The sequence below is a fragment of the Schistocerca gregaria genome, chromosome 5 (genome assembly GCF_023897955.1).
Source record: "Schistocerca gregaria isolate iqSchGreg1 chromosome 5, iqSchGreg1.2, whole genome shotgun sequence".
NCBI lineage: Eukaryota > Metazoa > Arthropoda > Insecta > Orthoptera > Acrididae > Schistocerca > Schistocerca gregaria.
The window spans coordinates 280,577,287-280,601,045 of NC_064924.1; the positions used below are offsets into that span (position 1 = coordinate 280,577,287).

General features: G+C 43.5%; 1 protein-coding gene and 1 pseudogene across 2 annotated transcripts in view; one reads left to right on the forward strand and one right to left on the reverse strand.

Annotated features, from left to right (window-relative positions):
- LOC126272209 (semaphorin-1A) overlaps positions 1–23,759 on the forward strand; it is a 794,592-nt gene that overhangs the window by 170,484 nt on the left and 600,349 nt on the right. The window lies entirely within an intron of this gene.
- Positions 21,782–21,918, reverse strand: LOC126274915 (U1 spliceosomal RNA; annotated as a pseudogene).

Consider the following 23,759-nt stretch of genomic DNA (forward strand, 5'->3'; position numbering starts at 1 on the left):
TGCCCCCCCAGGAGACTACAGTCCTCTGGTTAGGAAAGCGTATGGTGTTATCTGACTACCGGGGAAAATTACTTCTATGTGGTTTACTGAGGATTAGTTTTATCGACTTCCTAAATGTTAGTCGGATCGACGTTTGTGATACATCAAATGATCCGTAAATTTGCGTATGGTTTGAACCTATCAGAAAAGGCTGGACGAGGTGTCAGTCCTTCCCACTGCACAACTTGTGGTAATCTAGAAAGAAGTCTCTACTCTACAGAACAACACGAAAATGGAGAAAAAAATAACATCAAATGGCACATTTCATGTTTTCTCAAGTACACATAACCGGTCTGAGCGAATTGGCACATTGGTTAAGAGGAGGGAATCGCATTTCTGAGGTACGAGGTTTAAATGGAAATCTGTAAATTTGTGCAAAGCTTCTATGGGACCGAACTGCTGAGACTGTCCGTCCCTAGACTTTCACACTACTTAATCTAACTTAACTTACGCTAAGAACCACACACACACACACACACACACACACACACACACACACACACACACACGGGCGCGATGACTCTCACCTCCCAGGGAGGTGGAGGGGGGCGGGGGGTACCCCGGGCGGCGAGGTTTAAGTTGTGTGTATTCTGAGCTTGTATTCAGTCTCTAATGATCTAGTCCTCGACGGGGCGTGAAAGTCTAAGCTCCCCTTTCACTGTTACTTAAAGTTAGTACTGCTCTTCATTTCGTAAATTTTCTGTATGTGGTGTGGACGGACGTGTTGCGAGTGCTTTTGACACACCTGATACAGTAATCAGCCTAACTCCGAATCCTACCACAGAAGGTGTATCATCACATCAACAATTATGATTCTAACATCTCTAATAATATAAAATGCTCATATATATTATTTCTCAGGTCAATATCCTTTTTTCTCAATACATGCTAATCGTACAGGGATGAATGAGGTATCGTTAGATAGTTTTTTTAACCGGCTTCTGACATTTCATACCGAGTTTGAGCTAAAAATTACTATTTGTAAAAAAAAATTTAACGTAAGAGACTTCCAAATATCATAGGCAAAAGGGCATCATGAATGCCCAGCTTCATACGTATATTTTATGAAGCTAACTTATTAATCGAGAATAAGAGACTCCCTTTTCATGTTATCTTATTACAAATACCATTTTATTTATTTTCAACTATTTATTAACTGGATACTTTGCGTGCAGCATTGTTGTACATAATAAACGTGGCCACTGCGGTAGTCCATTAGCTCTGGCCGTCGTACTAGTTGACTTGTCTAAACGAATATAGTTCCCGAAACAAACAAACAAACAAACAAATTGACATTGCCTTTAGTTCCAGTAAGATGGACGTAGATGAATTATGGGCGAAGTTGAAACGGATTATATATCAAACTCTGGACAAATATGTGCCGAGTAAGTGAATGAAGGACGTGTAAGACCCACCGGTTCAACAACGAAATTCGAAAAATACTGAGAAAGCAAAGGTTGTTGCACTCTCTGTTCAAAAAAGAACGCCCGAATAACGACGGGCTAAAGTTAATATAAATTAGTGCTTCTGTAAGATGATCCATGGACGAGTTTTACAACTAGCACCGCCGTCATACCTTAGCAAAAGATCTTGCCGAGAACCCCAGAAAACTCTGATCCTATATAAATTCTCTAAGTGGTCTAAGACTTATGTCTCCAGTCAAGGGCTAAAATATCGCATTTAAGAAATTATTCACACAGGTGAATCATACAAACATACCAACATTTAACCATCGTACACCCTCCCACGTATGGAGAGTATAGTACTAAGCATCTCTGGTGTAGAGATAAAACTGAAAGAGTTGAAAACAAATAAGTCGCAGGTCCTGCTGGAATCCCAGTTCGGTTTTTCAAAGAATGCTCTGGAGCATTGGCTCTTACTTAGCTTGTATTTATCGCGAATCTCGTGCTCAACGCAGGCACAAGCGATTGGAAATGGTGACTCCTGTACATAAGAAGGGTAAACACGAGATCCTATTAACCGTGAATGAAGGGCAACAAGAGGATTCATTATTACTATATTTCCGTAAAGCATTTGACACGGTGCTACACTGGTATGAGAGTGCCTCGAAGACTTCTTAACTAATAGAATCCAGTATGTTGTCCTTAACGGCGAGTCTTCGTCAGAGACAAAGGTATCGTCAGGGGTGTCACAGTTAAGTGTGACAAGACCGCTTTTATTCTACACATGCATAAATGATTTGGTGGCAGGGTAAGCAGTAGTCTGTGGCTGTTTGCTGATGTTGCTGTGGTGAAGATTTCGTCGTTGAGTGACTGCAGGAGGATGTAAGATGACTTAGACAAAGTTTCTAGCTGATAGGATGAATGGCAGCGAGCTCTGAATGTAGAAAAGTGTAAGTTAATCCATAGGATTAGGAAAAAGAAACTCATAATGTTCGGATACAGCATTAGTGGTGTGTTGCTGGACACAAGTCACGTAGTTTAAATATCTGGGCGTAACGTTGCAAAGCAATATGAAATGGAATGGTCATGTAGGGATTGTCATAGAGAACGCGAATGGTTGACTCCGGTGTATTGAAAGAATTTTACGAAAGTGTGGTTCCTCTGAAATGAGACCGCATACAGGACTTTTAGTGCGATCCGTAGTTGAATTCTGTTAGTGTTTCGGTTCCGCATCAGGTCGTATTAAAGAAAGGCATTGAAGCAATTCAGAGGCGGGCTTCTAGATTTGTTACGGATAGGATCGAACAACACGCAAATGTTACGGAGACTTTTCGAGAACTCAAAAGGGAATCACTGGAGGGAAGGCCACGTTCTTTTCGAGAAGCACTGTTGAGAAAATTTAGAGAACTAGCATTTGAGGCTGGCTGCAGAACGATTCTACAGCCACCAACGTACATTTGTCGAAAGAACCGTGAAATTAAGCTGAGAGAGATAAGGACTCGCACGGAGGCATGTAGGCAGTAGTTTTTCCCTCGCTCTATTTCCAGTGGACCAGGAAAGGAAATGACTTACTTAGTAGTGGTACAGGGTACCACCCGCAATACGGTGGCATGTGGAGTATGGATGTAAATGGTAGAACAGCCTGAGATGTAAATATCATTCCGTTGTTTCCCGGCACAAATTTTGTGTATCACAGGATTGGCATTATGTACTGGGTGGTCAATAAAAAAAAAATACCCTAGCCTCTAGTTAATGAAGAGGAGAACTGCTTTTCCTCGAAGACGATGCTAACACGTTGAACCCGATGTAGCGCTTTGTTATTTATGTAACTGAGACACACATTAGCAGATTAGAACAAGGGGTGGCAATAATGGCTTATTAAACGTTGTGCTGTGTACCCATCAGCGCGTAGGCTTTGAGTAGGCCTGAACTTCCAACCAGCCACACAGGTAAAAACCGCAGCGAATGAGATCAGACGGCCTTCGGGTTCAGGAGATTTTACTGCCTTTGATCTGCCGGCCTTGTGGCCGAGCGGTTCTAGGCGCTTTATTACGGAACCGCGCTGCTGCTACGGTCGCAGGTTCGAATCATGCCTCAGATGTTAAGTCGCATAGTGCTCAGAGCCATTTGAACCATTTTGAGCCTTTGATATCGTCGTCTTGTGTAATAACTCATGGACTCCTGCCAGGGCTGAATGTACAGTGTGTTCTGCGGCTTCTCACATTTAATGTTTTAGTACCTATTCGTAATAATCTATCTGCTATTCAGGTAACGTTGGCAAGGGGTCCCGCAAACATCATTCAGGGCAGTTTTATTTTGGGCAACCATGAGATTCACTTAAATATTATTGTAATTTAATAAAGTGCCAGGCAAAGTAACTGTAAGTAACAAAATGCTGAGAAAATTCATTAACGCCATAGTATTAAGTTTAATCGCCCTCAGTATTTAACGTTGGGAGCAAAATTTCCTTTGCGGTGCTGATGTTGACTAGCAGTGCTGTTGCTGCATTACGCATTCTGTGGTGTTCATGCCCGACGAAATCCCCAGTTAATTGCCAACTCCGTATCATTAAAGCTAATGAGTGTGTAATCCATAATGCCCGTATAGATCTAAAATAATTATCGCCAATAACCCAATCAAACAAATTCCTCATTTTAACTACTTAGTCTGCGATATTATTCATGAGAACGACAAGGACAACACTAATCAGATTCCAAGTTGTATATGGTAGCAACGTGAAAATGGAAACAAAAATAGAAACACAACCGAAATTTTATAAAGTCATTGCATGATAACATACGAAGAATAATTTCACTGGGTAGCTTAATAATAAAAAGTCTATCTACTATCTTTTCAAGTTATTAGCTAGTGAAGCCGACTGTGCCTTACAATTGCTAAACATTTAAGTGAATTGGACATACGACCTGATCTCCTCGCCTCTCTTTCTGACCATCTCCTTGTATTCCTCTCTCCCCCCCCCCCCCTTTCTCTGCCCATTTCCTCCTCCTCCTCCTCCTCCTCAAGGGTGAAAGGCGGAGAAGGAGATGGACAAACAGACGTACAACTACTGAGCAGCTGACCGCACAGATAAGCCAATGGGCTATGAACAGTGTCCCCGCAACGGCCGTTCAGCGACTGTAGCTACAAATGGGCCTCCGCAGCAGGCACCTGGATCATGTACCTATGCTGTCTGCTGTTCATCGGCGACGAAGGCTGGAGTTTGCACGCCAGTACCGCAACTGGACGCCCATTGAGTGATGACAGGTGGCGTTTTCAGATAAATCACTTTTCATGCTCCACTGGACAGATGGCCTGTGGCGTATACGGCGTGAAACGTCTGAAAGCGAACACCCTGCAACGATCGTCGGAAGGGTGCAGGCCGGAGGTGGGAACGTTATGGTCTTGCGAATGATTTCGAGGCACTCATTCTGGGAGGCACAACGGATCAACACAAGTATGCATCTATCTTTGGGACCAAGTCCGCACTTACAAACAGTCTGCTTTCCTTTGTCAGAAAGGCGTTTTCCAACAGGATAATGCAACGTGTCAGACAGTTGACAGTGTACGTGCGTGGTTCCAAGAGTACTAGGACGAGTTCACCGTACTTCCCTGGCCACCAAACTCGGCGGATTTAAGCCGAGAATCTGTGGGACCACCTCGAACAGGCTGTTCGCGCCGTGCATCCTGGCGCAGCTGGACGCGGCACCGGAGTCGGCGTGGCTCCACTTCCCTGTCAAAAAAAATGCTCAGATGTGTGTGTGAAATCTTATGGGACTTAACTGCTAAGTTCATCAGTCCCTAAGCTTACACACTACTTAACCTAAATTATCCTAAACACATACACCCATGCCCAAGGGAGGGCTCGAACCTCTGCTGGGACCAGCAACACAGTCCATGATTGCAGCCCCCTAGACCGCTCGGCTAATCCCGCGCGGCCCACTTTACTGTCGCTACCTTCCAGAGTGTCCTAGTCTCCCATCCTGCGGTCCACGCTGCAGTTCGTTATTGAGGGTTTTGACAGACAGTCACGTTAGTGTCACTGAACAGTGTATTTGCTTCACCTCAGAAAAGGAAGAACTTCATAGAGCAAATTTGTAAGTGGGCCTGAAAAGTAATTATACTGCGATTAAAATAACATAATCTGTATGAGAGGCAAACAGCTGTCTTCCAACCGAAGGTTGCTTTGAACACTGCAGTGCAGTACTAGGCATGGTGTTGCCCTTGCCTTCATCCGACTCTTCAACTGACGCACTCAGCCAGTTATGGGAGGGCCTATTGTTTGTGGCCTGCGAAACACTGTGCAACTCGACAGTGATAAGTGACAAATATAAACCTTACAATTATTCTGCAATAGAACCCAAGACTTCAGGTTCCGTAATCGAACAATTTACAACCTTTTTATAATCAAATTTTATGCAAGTAACGAATTAATCTTCTAAAAGTATCGTTCACATAGCCGGCCATGGAGGCCGAGCGGTTCTAGGTGCTTCAGTCCGGAACCGTGCGACTGCTACCGTCGCAGGTTAGAATCCTGCCTCGGGCATTGATGTGTGTGATGTACTTAGGTTAGCTAGGTTTAAGTAGTTCATAACTTCTAGGGGACTGATGACCTCAGATGTTAAGTCCCATAGTGCTCAGAGCCATATCCTTTACATGTACTTTTTTTTGTGGACGAGAACATAATCTTTACTGCGCTCGGGTCCACACCGATCTAAATCCGCCACTGGTCATGATGCCTACTCCCTTTCCTTACCAAATACAGGTTGTCGAAATTTTTTCACCAAGTGTCCAATAGACCACCACAGAGTCGTGCGACGTCACACAAACCTAAGTTATCGCCCGTAATTTATACTGAACTTAATCTTTATTGTTGTCATATTTGTACAAAAAAATCTCAATTTTTCAAACAGTTGGGGTTTTGAAACTTTATGGCAGATTAACACTCAAGTGCCGGAGGGGAACTGGAACCCGGAGCCTCTGCCTTTCGCTGGCAATTGCTCTGCCGACAGAGCTATCCAAGGAAAGTCACGACCTGCCCTCACAGCTCTACTTCCGCCAGTAGCTCTTCCAAATCTCACAAAAGTTCTCTTGCGAAACTTGCGGGAATAGCACGTCTAGAAGAAAGGATAGAGTGCCGGCCTGGCACATGATTTGATCTGCCAAGAAGTTTCACTCCGCACGAAGTGAAAATCCATACTGGTATTGCGTTTTTTTGCTTTTAACCATTATTACATTGAGACTGTACGTAAGATTTTTACATCACGTACACGAAGTAGTAACTGCAGCATTCATTAAAAGGGAACTTTTTTCATTCTTCTATGTGGATGACATGTCCACCGCCAGTCTTAAGTGGTGGCCTTCATGTTTCTTATTGCGCATCATGATGTTCCTCTCTGTGAGTATCCAAGCCCTAATTCTTCATTCTGTGGTTCATACCTTCTCTTGAGACGTTGAGTGCAGAAAGTCTCTAACAGCAATTTTCAGTCTCGTCTTTACTAAGTACTTCAGAGTTTAGAGTCGTCTGTTAGGAACATGATTTCGTACTTTCAAGTCCATATTTTATCTGTTTCCTTTTTTTTATATGACGTTTGAAATTAAAATAGTTCTAACGTCGTAACAAAAACAAGTTGAAATATAATTAAAGTTAAATAGAATAGAAATCCGTTCCATGGGTCAGTTCAGTGTTTCTTCGGTATCTATTCCCTGTAACAACGATATCGATTTTGGAATACTGCAACAAGGATGTTTGAGCTATTGAGCTACACACATAGTCAGTATATCGAAAATAAGATGGATAGAGGAAAATGAAAAACTTGAAGCCTGAAAAAGGCGTTCATCCCTCGGTGAACGTTACATGGCTAATGATTGAAGATATCGCAGTGGGCATTGCAAAGTTTTTCTAGAGCAAGTGCCGATCATGTGGCAACGTGGCCGCACGGCACTCCACAGTGCGTTCCAGAGTGGTGCTACCATAGGCTGCGGGACAAAGGCCTTTCCTACAGGCGGCTAAATCCCTGCAGCTCTTGACCTCCTGCAGGTAGCCGGGGTCCCACCCGGCGACCGCCCTAGAGGGAATGAATGTGCGCAGCGTGACCCCACGAGATAAAGATGTACTGTCTGGCAGGGAGAAGTGTAAATCTTGTTCCCTTGTAGGAAATGTCATGTTCCTGAAAAGAGTAAATACTGGAGCGCAGAAATTGCTCCGGTTGGCTGGTCTGTCCATCTGCAACGGAGCCACGAGGCAATTCCCCGATCTGAGAAGAGCGTTCTCAATGCTGGGTAGCGGTCATAATTTTAAATTCCAAAAAATCAAGTGTAATGTCGATTTTAGTATGCTGTTGTATTCCTGCCGGTTCTACTCATTACAAAAACAAAAATAAATGAGTGTTTTCTAACGAAATGGATAATGAAGGTTCGAAGATGAGAAATTTGATATTTAGAATCAAGATAGTTATTTCATACTCATCGTTTGTCATCCAGCTTCCAACAAGGATTCACAGTAAAGCAAAATATGTTCGCCACGAGGTACCAACACTTTCTCATTCTGAAACTAGCTGGTCAGACAGACGTTATCCTATCCTAATTTCAGTAAACTTCATTGTGATTGATTGTTTTGCGAATTTATCAGAAGCTATTTGACACATGTAAACAAAGTAAAAATTAAAAAAAAAAACTTAGTTTTGAGTCAGCCTTATATCTATCAACGATTGTGATGGTGTCAATTAAATTGCGTCGATTGCGGCACAGTTTGCGATGCGTATAATCACATTTCAACCGAAAATGGGTAGTTGATTGACTTAGTTGTTACTGTATAACCGTTTGTCTCTTCAAAACACATAATATTTCTTAGGTAAATAGGTGAATTTGTTTGAGATTAAAAAGATGAAACTTAATTCATTTTATGAATCGATTGCGATGAACAACAGCAGAATCACACTCAAAGTGAAAATAATCTGACCGATCGGCTTGATAACGACATTTACGCACGTAGTGGCGAAATAAACTGGAACTGAAATAGGAATAAAATAACTACGTTTCTCGGACAGATCGCGAAACAATACAAAAGTTAAAGAATTAATTTTATTTTTAATTGTGGCTGGAATATGTTTTTGCAGATTTTTCTCCAAGTCTTCCGCATTTTTTGTTATTGGAATCATTCACTATGCTCCATCCCGGGAGCATAGTGAACAAAACAAGAAAAAGAACCAACCAAAATAAGTACCTCTTATCGTCATGATCGAGAGTGCATACAAAAATTATTTTTGCAGTGTCTCAGTTTTCCGACTTTTATTTCTTATCGTCCAGGATTTTTTTTTTCCTGAAGTCTTTTCCGGGAGTACAACGAAAAAAATCACAAATCCGTCGTTCGAATCTTGAGCTATGGTCTTTCCACACAAAAACCCGATAGAAAAAAGTACTTTCAGATTTTCTCGATTTTTCCAGGTAACTTTCCCAATTTGTCTTACCCTAAAAACCTTACTCAAACTGTTGCGTATATTTTTTTTCTTAATTAACCAGATCGGTCCAGTCGTTCTACACTGATGTACTTAACCAAAGAACAGCATTTAATTTATGTTTGTACAAATTCTAGATCGCCTGTATAATTTTCAGAGGCATGTGAGACTTCATTTTGCACTCCGGTAGTGTCACTCTCATAGTCTATTCCAGTATTCTAACATCTGTATGAATGCAGAACTCCTTTTCCCACGACAACACAGTACTGCGACTCACAACGAACGCGAGCATCTCCTAACACTGCTTCGTTATGGACCTTTATTGGCTGTCCGCGATGTAATGTACTTAATTGTTTCAACAGTTGGATGTTATTTGGCGTCCTATGGAGTACCTGGCATCGATAGCATTCAAAAGAAATATTACATATAAAGGTTCACAGGTTTTATATGAACTTGAGGTCTGTGAAATACTGTACTCGGAAAGAACGACTATTATTACTCTTAAACAATTAATACGTTGGCCATTCGAATCAAAGCCATTCTTTTGCCTTATCAAAGAACCTCCGACGTTATTTCCCCTAAAGTGTATCCTCCTTCATCTATTCCCGCCTTGTAATGTCTTTTCTGGTGTTATCTAACCACATGATGTTGCAAAAGGATCACGATTACTTTATTCCTTGTTCCTGTGGAAAAGTCTGCATGGGAAACACTCAAAGATCGGTTAACACAAGATTTCAGAAACGGCACAGATATTTATCGACTAGTACAAAACAAAAATCCGCTGTATACGAATATTTTTAGTAACCACACAGTGAAATTCAGTGAGACGGAAGCGCCAACTAACAGAAAGAGAGTTATTCACTGCAAACTAGGAAAGCCATTGAAATACATAAACAGAACAGTTGCCGTAGCGGGGCAGAACAAACACCGCGCATGAACAATGTGTGGACTTTACTACAGCCGAAAATAACGATGACTAAATTGAAATGGAGAGTGGCAATGGACAGCGCTTGAGCGAACCAATCAAATGGGTTGAAAGCCAGCCATTCAGGAAATGCAAAACCGCCCAAACACGCTGTGATGTGAAAAATTAAATATAAATTGAGATGTAGACCAGCAGGGAATCACTGGTAATAAACCCATGAAAATGCTAACCACGTGCTCTGGCATAACGTTGAAAAGGAGAGGGGAGGAATTGTGCACTGCCGACATGTATTTCTAAAATTTTGGAGTGCACAAGTCCAAAGAGGAGTGACGCAGCTTATTACTTCTTCCCGGACTCATCTCGCGAAATGGCAGTAGTCTCCTGGCGTAAATAGAGAAATTAGAACCATACTAGGTTTGTCGACATTTTTTTCTCCTATTCGCGATTAGAGACGGGGACGATGGTTCACGAAGGTTTGTTCAGAATAGGATGACGAGTAGGAAAAGTATTGAAATCTTCCTTCAAGAGAACCGCGTCTCTCGCCTGATAATAAGAGGAGATACAGGGTGCGGCGGCGTTCATAGCGTAATTTGACTTGTGTTGTACAATGATATACCGCAGGATTGCGCGCCAATTCGTGCCTCATTCGTGTACTAATGAGCTGCCATTTAGTGTGTGACAGTGATATGACGCGGTGGCTTTGTCGTTGAAAGTTATTTCGAAAATAACGACTCTATTATTGCTATTCAGCGTCTATTTCGGCAACATTTCAACTTGGGATGTCATGAGAAAGTTCCAGATGGACGGGACCATTGTAAGGTGCGTACGAGCATTTCGAACAACAGTTTCTGTTTGCTATGGCAAACCGGGAAGAAGTGAAAGAACTGTGCCGACACCAGACGCCGTGGAAAATGTTCGCCCTGCACTATTGTGTAGCCCAAAACGATCTGCTCGTCGTCATGCGCAAACTGTGCATGTGATCGATCGCTCATTCAGGAGAATATTGCACGAAGATCTTTTCACCCATTTAAACTACAGATTGTTCAGGAAATTAGGCCTCGCGATTGGGTTTCACGCAGAAACATTCTGCTTAACCATGCGTGGTCTCCTTCACCAAACTCCACAACCGTTGCGCACCATCATGATGTCAGACGAAGCTCATTTCGAGTTATGTTGTTCAGTGAATAAACAGAATATGCGTTATTGGAGTGATGTAAACACACATGAACTGCACATCAAGCCCTTGCATAGTTCTCGTGTCACAGTGTGGTGTGGAGTTGCTTCCTTTGGGATTATTGGCCCTTACTTCTTTTGGGATGACAGCGATGTGGCTGTAATTGTCACGAGCGAACGCTACCTAAAGATTCTGCAAGACTTCGTTCTTCCCCAGTTAAGTGTGGTCGATGTGGATGTGGAACAATTATGGTTTCAACAAGACGGAGCGACCTCACATACAGCCAGAATTTGCATGGATTTCTTGCGACAGATATTTCCCGGTAGAGTAGTTTCCCGTTTTGGTGACATTTCCTGGCCGCCTCGCTCACCTGAACTTTCACGTGCAGACTTTTCCCTTTGGGATAACGCGAAGAAAGAAGTGTTCCGAACATGTTGTGCGACTATTCCTGAGTTGAAGGATTGCAACATAACTGCCGTCGGCAATGTCCCAAGGAATACGTTACGTCTAGGCGCGCAGTCCGGAACGGTGCGACTGCTATGGTCGCAGGTTCGAATCCTGCCTCGGGCATGGATGTGTGTGATGTCCTTAGGTTAGTTAGGTTTAAGTAGTTCTAAGTTCTAGGGGACTAATGACCACAGCAGTTGAGTCCCATAGTGCTCAGAGCCATTTTTTTTTTAATACGTTACGCCGAGTTATGGATAGCTTCCAACGCCGCCTAGATGAATGTGTTGTGTAGAGGAGGCATCATTTGGCAGGAGTCAAATTCAAAAAGTAATCCACGCAATGGACAGTGACTTACTCATTATTAAATGGCATACCTTTAAATATTAATTGACATAAGAGGTAATAAATAAATTACAGTTACTGCCTGATGGTGTGTTTTTAATATCCTACTATGAACGCTGCGACCGAGCGAGGTGGCGCAGTGGTTAACACACTGGACTCGCATTCGGGAGGACAACGGCTCAATCCCGTCTCCGGCCATCCTGATTTAGGTTTTCCGTGATTTCCCTAAATCGTTTCAGGCAAATGCCGGGATGGTTTCTTTGAAAGGGCACGGCCGATTTCCTTCCCATCCTTCCCTCACCCGAGCTTGTGCTCCGTCTCTAATGACCTAGTTGTCGACGGGACGTTAAGCACTAATTTCCTCCTCCTCCTATGAACGCTGCCGCACCTTGTATAATCGGATACGTGATTTATACATTAGCAAAAGTTCCTCCAATCACGCGATCTCCCAGCCCAAGAAGTATGGTGAAAAGATTTTGCAACAGCATGTATACATATCTAAGCCTGTTCCCACTGCTTGTTCCTCCTACATACCTTCAACCATAGTTTCGGGCAACGACTCCCGTTTTAATAAGAGCCCAGCTATTCTTTCTCGTCTATCGTTTACCTTATTCATTAGCCATTTTTTTCCCCTCGTTGACTCGGCGCAGAACGTGTTCATTGATTATCTGATCAATCTATTCCTTTTTCCTTTGTCCATGTTTCACAGCCAGAGATGTGCCTCAAATAGATCTGGTCTCAAGATTTAAGGGTTTACATTTTTGGATGTTAGAAGCTGGACCCGATGTACAGGCGGAGTCAGCTGGTGCCCGATTTGATGGATAGTAGCATTGGTGGTTCTGAATAAAAAAAACTTCATATGAACAGATGCCCCATACCGAATGACTTTCGAGACAGAGCACGCTTAATGTACCGGTACATTGTCATTTATTTTCTGTATTATTCAAACGTCTTCATTATTTACAACGTGACACAGTAGTGTAGAGGACGTCGAGACAAACAGGACACTTGGGGTCTATAACAGGAAACTCCTCAACTTGGCCTACGCGACGAGGCGCGCGAGATTTTCAATATCCTCTCGCTCTCAAAAAATGGTTCAAATGACTCTGAGCATTATGGGACTTCACATGTGAGGTCATCAGTCGCCTAGAACTTAGAACTACTTAAACCTAACTAACCTAAGGACGTCACACACATCCATGTCCGAGGCACGATTCGAACCTGGGACCGTAGCGGTCGCTCGGTTCCAGACTGAAGCGCCAAGAACCGCTCGGCTACTGCGGCCGGCCCTCTCGCTCTCTTTGCGAAAACTATTAGCCCCAGAGTATAACTTCTTTGTAGGAAATTTTATGTAGTTTCGTTTTGTATTGCGACACGTTTCAGCTAGAAGCCGCGGTTTGCGGGCTATTCAAGAAACCGACGTTAAAGGATCCTTATGTCGGAAACCATGCGGAATAGGACATACGTCCTTAGTACTTTTTCGTTCAGAATCGCCAGTACTACAACGCCTTAAAGCATATGTCTTTCCTCCTTACTCATCCTGTATACATACTACCTAACTGCGCCGTTGACGGTCGTTTTTCATGTAGCCGGGGGAAATAGTAAACTTACCGATAGCACCCGTCTGCTTGACCCCTTACATAATCAGTGTGTTGGATAAAAGCCGCTCAAAGAAATTCAAGAAGCGTGAAATACGCTCCGTAAGAAGAATTAGATATTCTGATACATTCACTGGCTCTGGTGGTTCAGAACCAGTCAGTGACAAACCTAACATAGACTTCGAGCTACCATAGAGACAGAGACATTTGCCTGGATAAGAGAAATGAAGTTCACTACCCTTATCTACAGATTTCCGTTAGTATTTGCGGATATTATAGTTTTGTAAACCATTTTAACCCATTCGGCAGCCGGAGGTCTGACGGCCGGAATGTGCGTAGCCTAAACTTCATGCTGGAATCGGACTGACCTCGTAATGTATATTCTGTTCACTAATAACTTACATGTCGACCATAGCCACATTTTAATTCATCATAGTTTCCCACATACTTGGTATGTTCCGTAAGTTACAACTTAATGTCGTAATTAATGAAATGGAGTTTTTGCGAAGTATTCTGTCGAACATTTCCGCTACATTGAGAGGCCAAATAAAGTGGTGTGCGAAGTTGTCATATAGGTAATATATCAAACTACTTTCATTATTAAGTAGTAATTACCAATCACGTTGACATGCTACACTTCTCAATGTAAGAAGCACTGAGAACTTACAAACATGTCGACTTCCGTAGCTGACTGGTCAGCGTGGCTGACTGCCATACGGAGGGCTGGTGTTCGATTCCTGGTACTGCTAGGGAGTTTTCCTTGGTGGGAAGATTGAAACGGGGTGCATTCCGCCTTGTGATGCCAGTTAAGGAGCCTCTTGACAGAGTAGTAGCAGCTGCAGGTAACGAAAACTGACAGCGGTTGAGAGAGCGCTTCCATATCGCGTCCGTTGACGCCATTGGCGGAGGATGACACAGCGGTTGGTCGGTATCGATGGGCGCCGTAGGCACTGTGGACGGAGTTTGTTGACCTGTAAATATATTTAAGAAGAACGTTGACAGATTTATGTCATCTGTGATACACAAACTGTAACGAGCTTCCAATGTTTGGTAAATCCTGCAAGATCCTGCACGTCGCTTTGTGATAGATTTTGTAAATGTAAATTATCTTTGTTACTGTAAAGGAAATAGAACTGAGTACTACGTAAGGCAGCTAGGTATCGCAGCAGTGATGTCACTTACGATGATAGGGAAATAAGAACAACACAGCACAACACCCAGTCCCCGAGCGGGGAAAATCTCTAATCCGGCCGGGAATCGAACTCTCGTCCTTGCGCTTAGCAATCCGCCACGCTGACCGCGCAGCTACCGAGGTGGACATGATGCTCGAATAACGGTGCGGAAAAGCAGGAAGGACGGCATATCGCCACTTCACCCCTTGCAGAGGTTAACAACCCATATTCGCTTTGCTCTGCCCATTGCAGCAAATACAGTAGCTTACCAGACGAAATGAGCTCTAGTAGTGACGTAAACAAAAAAATAATTGTTATTATCGACCACGTATAACGCAAATCGACGAAACTGGTAGTAATATCACGGTCCTTTAACCTGTAATGACAAAGTAACTAATTGTGCATACATCCACAGCTCCAGTTTCATTTTGCTAAATGGAACGAACTTCAGCCAAAGATCCGTAAGAGGATACGGAGCCATATGTACTTACGGCCTGAAGTGCGTTCAAAGGGACATACGAGCACTCGAAGGTGCAGGTAAATGATCTTTGACAGAGTAGGTTTCAGTGATACAAAGCGCACATGATAAAACACGAGGAAAATGGGGAATACTACGTCTGTACTAGAATTTTAACTCCATAGTCGAAAGGGCACACAGCTGGAACACGTATACGTAGTAGCCACATTACCCTTCGTACCACCAAAGGCAGAGGAGGCAGGTTGCAGATATGTCTCGGCTGTGAGGCTTTGTGGAAAGATGACTGGTCCCACCAGGTGACCGCCAGTAATCGCCGCCCGCACAAGGAGGTTGAACTGGTGCTGATGGCTCTCCGTAGTTATGAGTGATGACGTTATAACCCCTCGTAAGGGTAGTCTCGTTTGTGAATAGGATGGACGATGGAAATTCCAGCACCGTGCGACGAAACAGCGGAAAAACTGTCGCCGCGGAGGCTAGTCCGCGGGTAATGAGGCAGCGTTAAAGTGATACGGAAAGTGACAGATGTCGTGGAGTATGTTGACATGCTGGCGGGCCACCTGCATGGTGCTGATATCTTGTCACTGTCAGGAATCTTCAAGGGGGTGTACCTCTGTTGGACGCATTTGTGTCGCTTTGCCATATGACCTTTCATAATCTTTATCGGCTCTGGAATCGTTTCCAACGGTTTGTCCTAATTCAGCAAAATCGCACTGTATATCCGTAGATACCTACATCGGAGCTATCCGCACTGGCACAAGCTTTTATTCGCAAAGTAATTACACAGCCCTGTACGAAAAACGCAACTAGTAATAAATACGTGACGTGTAATTACCTATTTAATTAAAGCGTAACACTTTATCCTATGCTGTTAGACGGCGTATGTGACTGGTATGTTATTAGCGCTACTTTTGCGAGCACACTGTGAAGCGTCGATTGTTTGCTGTACTCGCCTTAAATGTTTTTTCCCTGCGCAACCTGGAAAATACACAACTGAACGTCAGGCAATAATGTTTTGCTGCTCCTGTAATACTGAATATTGTACCTTGTGTTTTTTCCCTGTCCGTTACACGATTTTGTAGGGTATTTCTGCGATTATCATAATCTTATCATTTCTGAATGCTTGTCAATGTTGTTGTGAAGGACCAGTGGGCTTTTCCTTAAATGCCTTCTGCCTGAATTTGGGTTTTAAAACGTCGGGAAGGTTGATTTTATTTTGATGAGTGTGTGTGTGTGTGTGTGTGTGTGTGTGTGTGTGTGTGTGTGTGTGTGTGTGTGTGTTCTCAGATATTGAAACCCTGAAGAGCGAGTGGATTTCTCTGGAATAAATATGATGCTGCAGAAGCTGCTTTTATGGTGAGGTATGCCCGCAGCGTGCATTATGTTGTAAAAGTGTTCAGAACTACACCTTCCACGCTTTCCAGACTCGTAAATAGGTACGATGGAACTGAGGGCGTCACCTAGTTAGAGGGAAGAAATTCAGTGAGACAACTTTCCGAACAAGACTGCAAGAAGCCCGTCTTCAATCCGGAAGATCTGCTACAAGTCCAGAACTCACAACAGGACATCACACAGCTCGATAACGTTTAACCAGGGAAGGTTGCTGTTAGAGAGTACAACAGTGAGAGCAAGTGTTGCTCGCCGATGAGTCACGATTTGGCCTGCTATCACCTGACGGTACAGAGTGAGTCTGCAGAAGGCCTGGGGAGAGGTATTCCCCTTCCACCTTCCCATCCAAAATACCTTTTCAGGGTGATTCTGTGGACAGGAATCATGCATTGCAATGCGATCGCAAATGTTGCGAGAATTGTGCAGGAGTTGTAAGATGAAGCGGGGGTTCGCGCTAAAGTGGGGCCTGCTAGAAGTCCCAATTGATTCCTATTGAGCATGTATGGGACTAGCTGACGAGAAGGGCGCATCAACACTATTCTGAGACACTGTAGAATATACGGGATGTACGGGATGTCCTCCTAAAGGAGTGGGAGATGATCCATCAAGAGGACACCGCGGCATTAATCAGCAGCATGCCTGAAAGTTTGGATGATGTGATTGGTGCAAGAGGAAGTAATACACGTGCTTCAAGATGCTATGAGAAGTCTTTGAAGTGAAAACTAAAACAGAGGTTCAATGAGCTACCAAAATGTTCCTTACATGTGAATCCATTCTTGCTAATTCTCCATTTCTGTCTTAATTTCTTTTGAAGCTTCTCTTTTTCGTCGTTAGACACGTGGGGGAGGGGGGGGAGGTTGTACCACAATATTTTGCCGTAAAATAGTGTATTGGTGTCATAGAAGTGATTTGCATTTAAAATAAAACGTTAAAGTTTTTTAAAGAAATTTTAGTGTTGCGCTTTTCGTGCAAGTCAGTGTATTGCTGCGGATATCCTCATCCGCTCAGACATCCACCTGGAGACCCATCCGTCACCATAATCTACACAGCAAAAATACATAATTGATTGATCATTCATGACGTATTTATTACACACGTGTTTACATACAGATGTTACAATTTTAAAAATTAAAACTGAATGAGAAGTCAAATAGTTCGTAATAGCTGCATTTATTGACGTTGATTAGACTCACACAACCAACTTCGCAACTTTTAAGTTGTGTGATCTGGTTTTGTATCTGTGTAAAAAGTTTTATAAATTAACAATTTGATAATGGGGAAATGAAGCTATCTGAGATGTTTTCAAAGTGCTTAGTGAATAATTTAAATAAGGAAGCAAATATTATGCACATGGTTGGGATATTAGGTGAGGATCACATAGGTTCCACAAACATCGTGCCTTTTCTTATGTAATAAGATTTGTAGTTTCATACCGAAAGATGGTTACTTACACTACTATGTCGTGTAGTATAGGGAGCTATTACAGAATACCGCAGAGTAACACGGTGGGTAGGCGATGTTCTCGGCCTCCTTCGGTTGATAAAAACCATCAGTGATGAATATCCTGTCTATAAAAGCGAAGGAGTGGAATTAGGAATCAGAAACTGATCCTTCTCTGAAAAACAATGAAGCGGTAACTAAAATAAAAGAGATGGGATCAGTCCCATGTAACGTGGAACAGTTGACAAAAACGGGACTGATATGCGCAAAAAATCACTATGAACTGTCATTATCTGATCAATTAAAATATGTTGTAGTGGGTCTACGTAATTATCGGACGATGTGTCTCGTAAATGTTGTCCGGGGGGTACTGCGTCCTGGAGTGATTGGAAAAACAAAAATAAACAGTTAACTATGAAACCTACTACAATTATGTATAAAAATACACCGAAAAAATTGTTAGCATGTTTTGGGGGCTACCAATGATGGAAAGGGAGATGATTATGCTGAAGGCCACTGTTACTGGAAGCCAACACGCTTATGTGTATTTGGCACCAATATACTAGTACTCGTAGCAGGAGATAACACGAGGTACAAGGTGTCCAGTGTGATGTCGGAGCATATGCGTTGGAGACGGTTAAGGAAACCGAACGCTGGCGACAGGGAAGATTAGAGAAACGCGCTGCTAGGCTGTGATGAGGCATTGCGTTCACCACGCGAACTGTTAGACACGGCTATCCGTGTTACCTAAAAATAGAACGTCGGTGATTCAAATGGTTCAAAAAAATGGTTCAAATGGCTCTGAGCACTATGGGACTCAACTGCGGTGGTCATTAGTCCCTAGAACTTAGAACTACTTAAACCTAAGTAACCTAAGGACATCACACACATCCATACCCGGGACAGGATTCGAACCTGCGACCGTAGCGGTCGCGCGGTTCCGGACTGAAGCGCCTAGAACCGCTCGGTCAGCGCGGCCGGCCGGTGATTCAAAGTATAATGCTGTTACTAAGGTGAAAATTTATTCTCTTTTAATCTTGCTATCTATTTCTGTAACAATAAAACTGTGTGCAGAATAAATTCATCAGAATGAGCTACATGTGGGCCTTACTTAAAAAATTCAAATAGTCAGAGTCGGCCAGTAAAGTTCGGTGTCCTAATTCCGCTGCAAAACGTAATAGAGGAGCAAAATAAATATAGTCATATCTGTTTTTTTTTTTTTTGTCGGCATACTTATGTCGTCGCACACGACGTCACGCGTGAAACCCCAACGTGCGGAATCAGTAGGTTCAACAGACCTTAGGCGGGCTTCGAGCGTAGAGGACGAGCTTCCGGAAAGTGAGAGACGTGTGGTGTGGTGTTACGTAGGAGGTGCAGCGCAGTAATGGCAGGCACGGTAGCGCGGTCACGCACGGAGCGGCGGCGGCGGTGTCTGCGCGTGGCGCGTGCCGCGTGTGGCAACAGTGGGGCTCCCGCTGCCGCCACAGTCGCCTATCGATCCGTGGGCGCAGCGCCGCTACAAAGGCACGCCACGCCAGCCGGCAACTTTCCCTGCGTGGCCACGCCGCGCGTCACAACAGCCCACGGCGGGCCACTGCCACCTCTGACAACAAATACCGGCCCCGGCGTCCTCCGAAAACTAGGCGCCATCTAGTGAACGGACCTCCTTGTATAACTGGATTACGATATTATTGCACTTGGCCTCCTGTGGCCGTTGTCGGAACACGCGGTGACGTTACGGTGAACAAGTACAGTGGGGACTAAGAAGGGAAGAGTCTGACATCTGGCTAAAGTTTGAAGTTAAAAATTGAAAATAAAAGACACGTGTTTCGGCTTTTTGCTGCATATTCTCCTAGCTTCTAAAAGATTGGAGATCAAAATTGATGACGCAAAAACGTATACATGGTGGTCCATTGATAGTGACCGGGCCAAATATCTCACGAAATGAGCATCAAACGAAAAAACTTCAAAGACCGAAACTCGTCTAGCTTGAAGGGGGAAACCAGATGGCGCTATGGTTGGCCCGCTACACGGCGCTGCCATAGGTCAAGCGGATATCAATAGCGTTTTTTTTTTTTTTAAATAGGAACCCTCATTTTTATTACATATTCGTGCAGTATGTAAAGAAACATGAATGTTTCAGTTGGATCACTCTTTTGGCTTTGTGATAGATGCCGCTGAAACGTATAAGTACGTGGTATCACGTAACATCCCTCCAGTGCGGACGGTATATGCTTCGTGATACATTACCCGTGTTAAAATGGACCGTTTACCAATTTCGGAAAAGGTCGATATCGTGTTGATGTATGGCTATTGTGATCAAAATGCCCAACGGGCGTGTGTTATGTATGCTGCTCGGTATCCTGGACATCATCATCCAAGAGTCCGGACCGCTCGCCGGATACTTACGTTATTTAAGGAATCAGCAAGTGTTCAGTCACATGTGAAACGTCAACAACGACCTGCAACAAATGATGATGCCCAAGTAGATGTTTTAGCTGCTGTCGCGTCTAATCCGCACATCAGTAGCAGACAAATCGCGCGAGAATCGGGAATCTAAAAACATCGGTGTTGATAATGCTGCATTAACATCGATTGCACCCGTACCCTATTTCTATACACCAGGAATTGCATGGCGACGACTTTGAACGTCGTGTACTGTTCTGCCACTGGGCGCAAGAGAAATTAGGGGACGATGACAGATTTTTTGCACGCATTTAGCGACTATGCGTCATTCACCAACAGCGGCAACGTAAACCGGCATAATATGCACTATTGGGCAACGGAAAATCCGCGATGGCTGCGACAACCGGAACATCAGCGACCTTGGCAGGTTAATCCATCGTTCGGTATTATGGGAGGAAGGATAATTGGCAGTCTAAATGGTGCAATGTATGCTGATTTCCTACGTAATGTACTACTGATGTTACTACAAGATGTTTCACTGCGTGACAGAATGGCGATGTACTTCAAACATGATGGATGTCCAGCACATAGCTCACGTGCGATTGAAGCGGTACTGAATAGCATATTTCATGACAGGTGGATTGGTCGTGGAAGCATCATATCGTGGCCCGCACGTTTACCGGTTCTGACGTCCCCGGATTTCCTTCTGTGAGGAAAGTTGGAGGATATTTGCTATCGTGATCCACCGTCAACGCCTGACAACATGCGTCAGCGCATTGTCAATGAGTGTGCGAACATTACGGAAGGCGAACTACTCGCTGTTGAGAGGAATGTCGTTACACGTATTGCCAAATGAATTGAGGTTGACGGACATCATTTTGAGCATTTTATTGCATTAATGTGACATTTACATGTAATCACGCTGTAACAGCATGAGTTCTCAGAAATGATAAGTTCACAAAGGTACATGTATCACATTGGAACAACCGAAATAAAATGTTCCAACGTACCTACATTCTGTATTTTAATGTAAAAAATCTACCTGTTACCAACTGTTAGTTTAAAATTGTGAGCCATATGTTTGTGACTATTACAGCGCCATCTATCACAAAGCGAAAAAAGTGGTCCAACTACAACATTCATCTTTCTTTATGTACTACACGAATATTTAATAAAAACGGGGGTTCCTATTTTTAAAAAATGCAGTTGATATCCGTTTGACCTATGGCAGCGCCATCTAGCGGGCCAACCATAGCGCCATCTGGGTTTCCCCTTAAAGCTAGACAATTTTTGTTCCTTGTAGGTTTTTCGTTTGACGCTTATTTCGTCAGATATTTGGCCCGGTCACGATCAATGGACCACCCTGTACATCGAAAAGCATTTAAAAACAAACATTTTTGTAAATATAATATGGGATATGAGGTCCAAAGTTAATAATAGTTCTTTACTTTTTTCCGTGCTGTACGTTGGGTATCGGCTACCATCATAAAATGCTGCATTTGGAATTGTAATAAGCAACGGGACAGCGCGAACTCTGTCCCGACTACCAAAAATTATGCGCCCGAATTACCTTTGGAGTAATCGCGGGGATCTGCTCGACCGAAGTGCAATGGGAGAGCCTCACCCCGGAGGAACCGCCTTTACACCAAACTGCCGGTCCCTGCTCGATCGCCGGCCGTTGTGGCCGAGCGGTTCTAGGCGCTTCAGTCTGGAACCGCGCAGCCGCTACGGTCGCAGGTTCGAATCCTGCCTCGGGCATGGATGTGTGTGATGTCCTTAGGTTAGTTAGGTTTAAGTAATTCTAAGTTCTAGGGGACTGATGACCCCATAGTGCTCTGAGCCATTTGAACCGTTTGAGCGTGCTCGATCCTTGAACAACGCGTTTTGTTTTCGATATTTTACGGGTTATAAATAATAGAGATGCTTTCCTTTGACTTTTTTAAAAATAAAACATCGAGCGGTGTGATTAATAATCAAATAAGTATATTTAAAAGATTGACAGTGAATTTAGTCGTGATACATAGTACAAAATGCACCCCAAGTATATTATTGGGTAATCCTAACTGATCGTCTATTGGCGAACTTTACTGCAAATAGTGTGGTGGATCTTAAAACAGAAACAGGCAAAACAAATGTATTGCACCATGCAGAACACAGGAACGAAATCTCGGCACATTGACGTGTGCTCCGGTATGTTATTCGTTGCTAAAGAGATCTATTACATACTAATTTGAATGTGCACCAAGCGTGTATAAGCATATCTTGAAAGATGGGCGTGGGCAACTGGTTGTGAATCAACGCAAGAATTTTTATTACAGCCGCGCAGTCTCGGATTTCTCTGCTTCGCTGTGATGTCGCTTGATTTTGAAGTTGTGCGACGAAATTCGTTACTTGTCGGAAAAAGTAAACGCCACACGGTTGACAAAGAGTGGTACATTTCGCTGCTATCACTTTCACGGTGCGTCGTGGATCGCGGTGAAAATAATTGGCAGTACTTTATATACACTTATCTGATAATTAATCACATCTCCCGAAGCTTTACTATTTTAAAAAAAGAAGGGAAAGAAAGGTATTCCGATTATCCCAAATCAGATACATTGTGTAAAATATCGAATGTGTTTAAAAAAATATGTCACAACAAAGAGTCGAACACGGACCAGCAGTTTAAGCAAATGCCTTGCCTGCCCGACAGCCTATCCTGCTGTGCTCAACACATTGAACGATGAATGACTAAGAGAGAGCGTGGAAACACACAAAGTCCATAACTCTAACACTATTAACTTTGCATCCCATATTTTATCAATAAAAACGTTTGTTTTTAGATACTCTTTTCGTGTATAGCATTGAAAATACGATTTTTCATCAACTACTTCGGGCTCTATGCTTTGAGGAACTAGGACTGTCTACCAAAAGCCGAAAGACGTACATCTTTATTTTCAATATAGAACGTCCTTGCATAACTTGATCTAAATCGAGGACCCACATGTCAGACCCTTCCCTTGTAAGGACGACACATCGCACTGCGAATGATTTCATGACAGTTGTGTGTATACTGTGAAGTGTGTCAGCGTGTCCCCGTGAAATATCACGATAAAAACCAACGACAAGCCCACCGACGCACACTCACTCCCAGGGCCAATAATACTGTGGTCGCCTAATAGTCATACCAAGCCCTTCTAGTACCCCTTGCTGGCATGACGGCTCCCAACTGCGTACCCAGGTATAAACAAAGGAATCAAGGGAGAGGAGCTGCAACTCATTATTATTTGGTAACTGAAGAAGAAACCCACCACCGAAGCAGAAGGCGCTAAAGCGTGCCTGTGCAGCAGTGCTCGCCTCTGAGGTAAATCGGTTGGAATCCCTGTGGAGGATGCAATTTTTACGGCCAGTATTTGGCCGGCAAGGGTAGCAGAGGGAGTGGTGTAAAGAATCTTATCACCAGTCCGTGTGCCAATGACCTGAATTAAATTTCAGACCTCAGCGCAGAGTTTCATG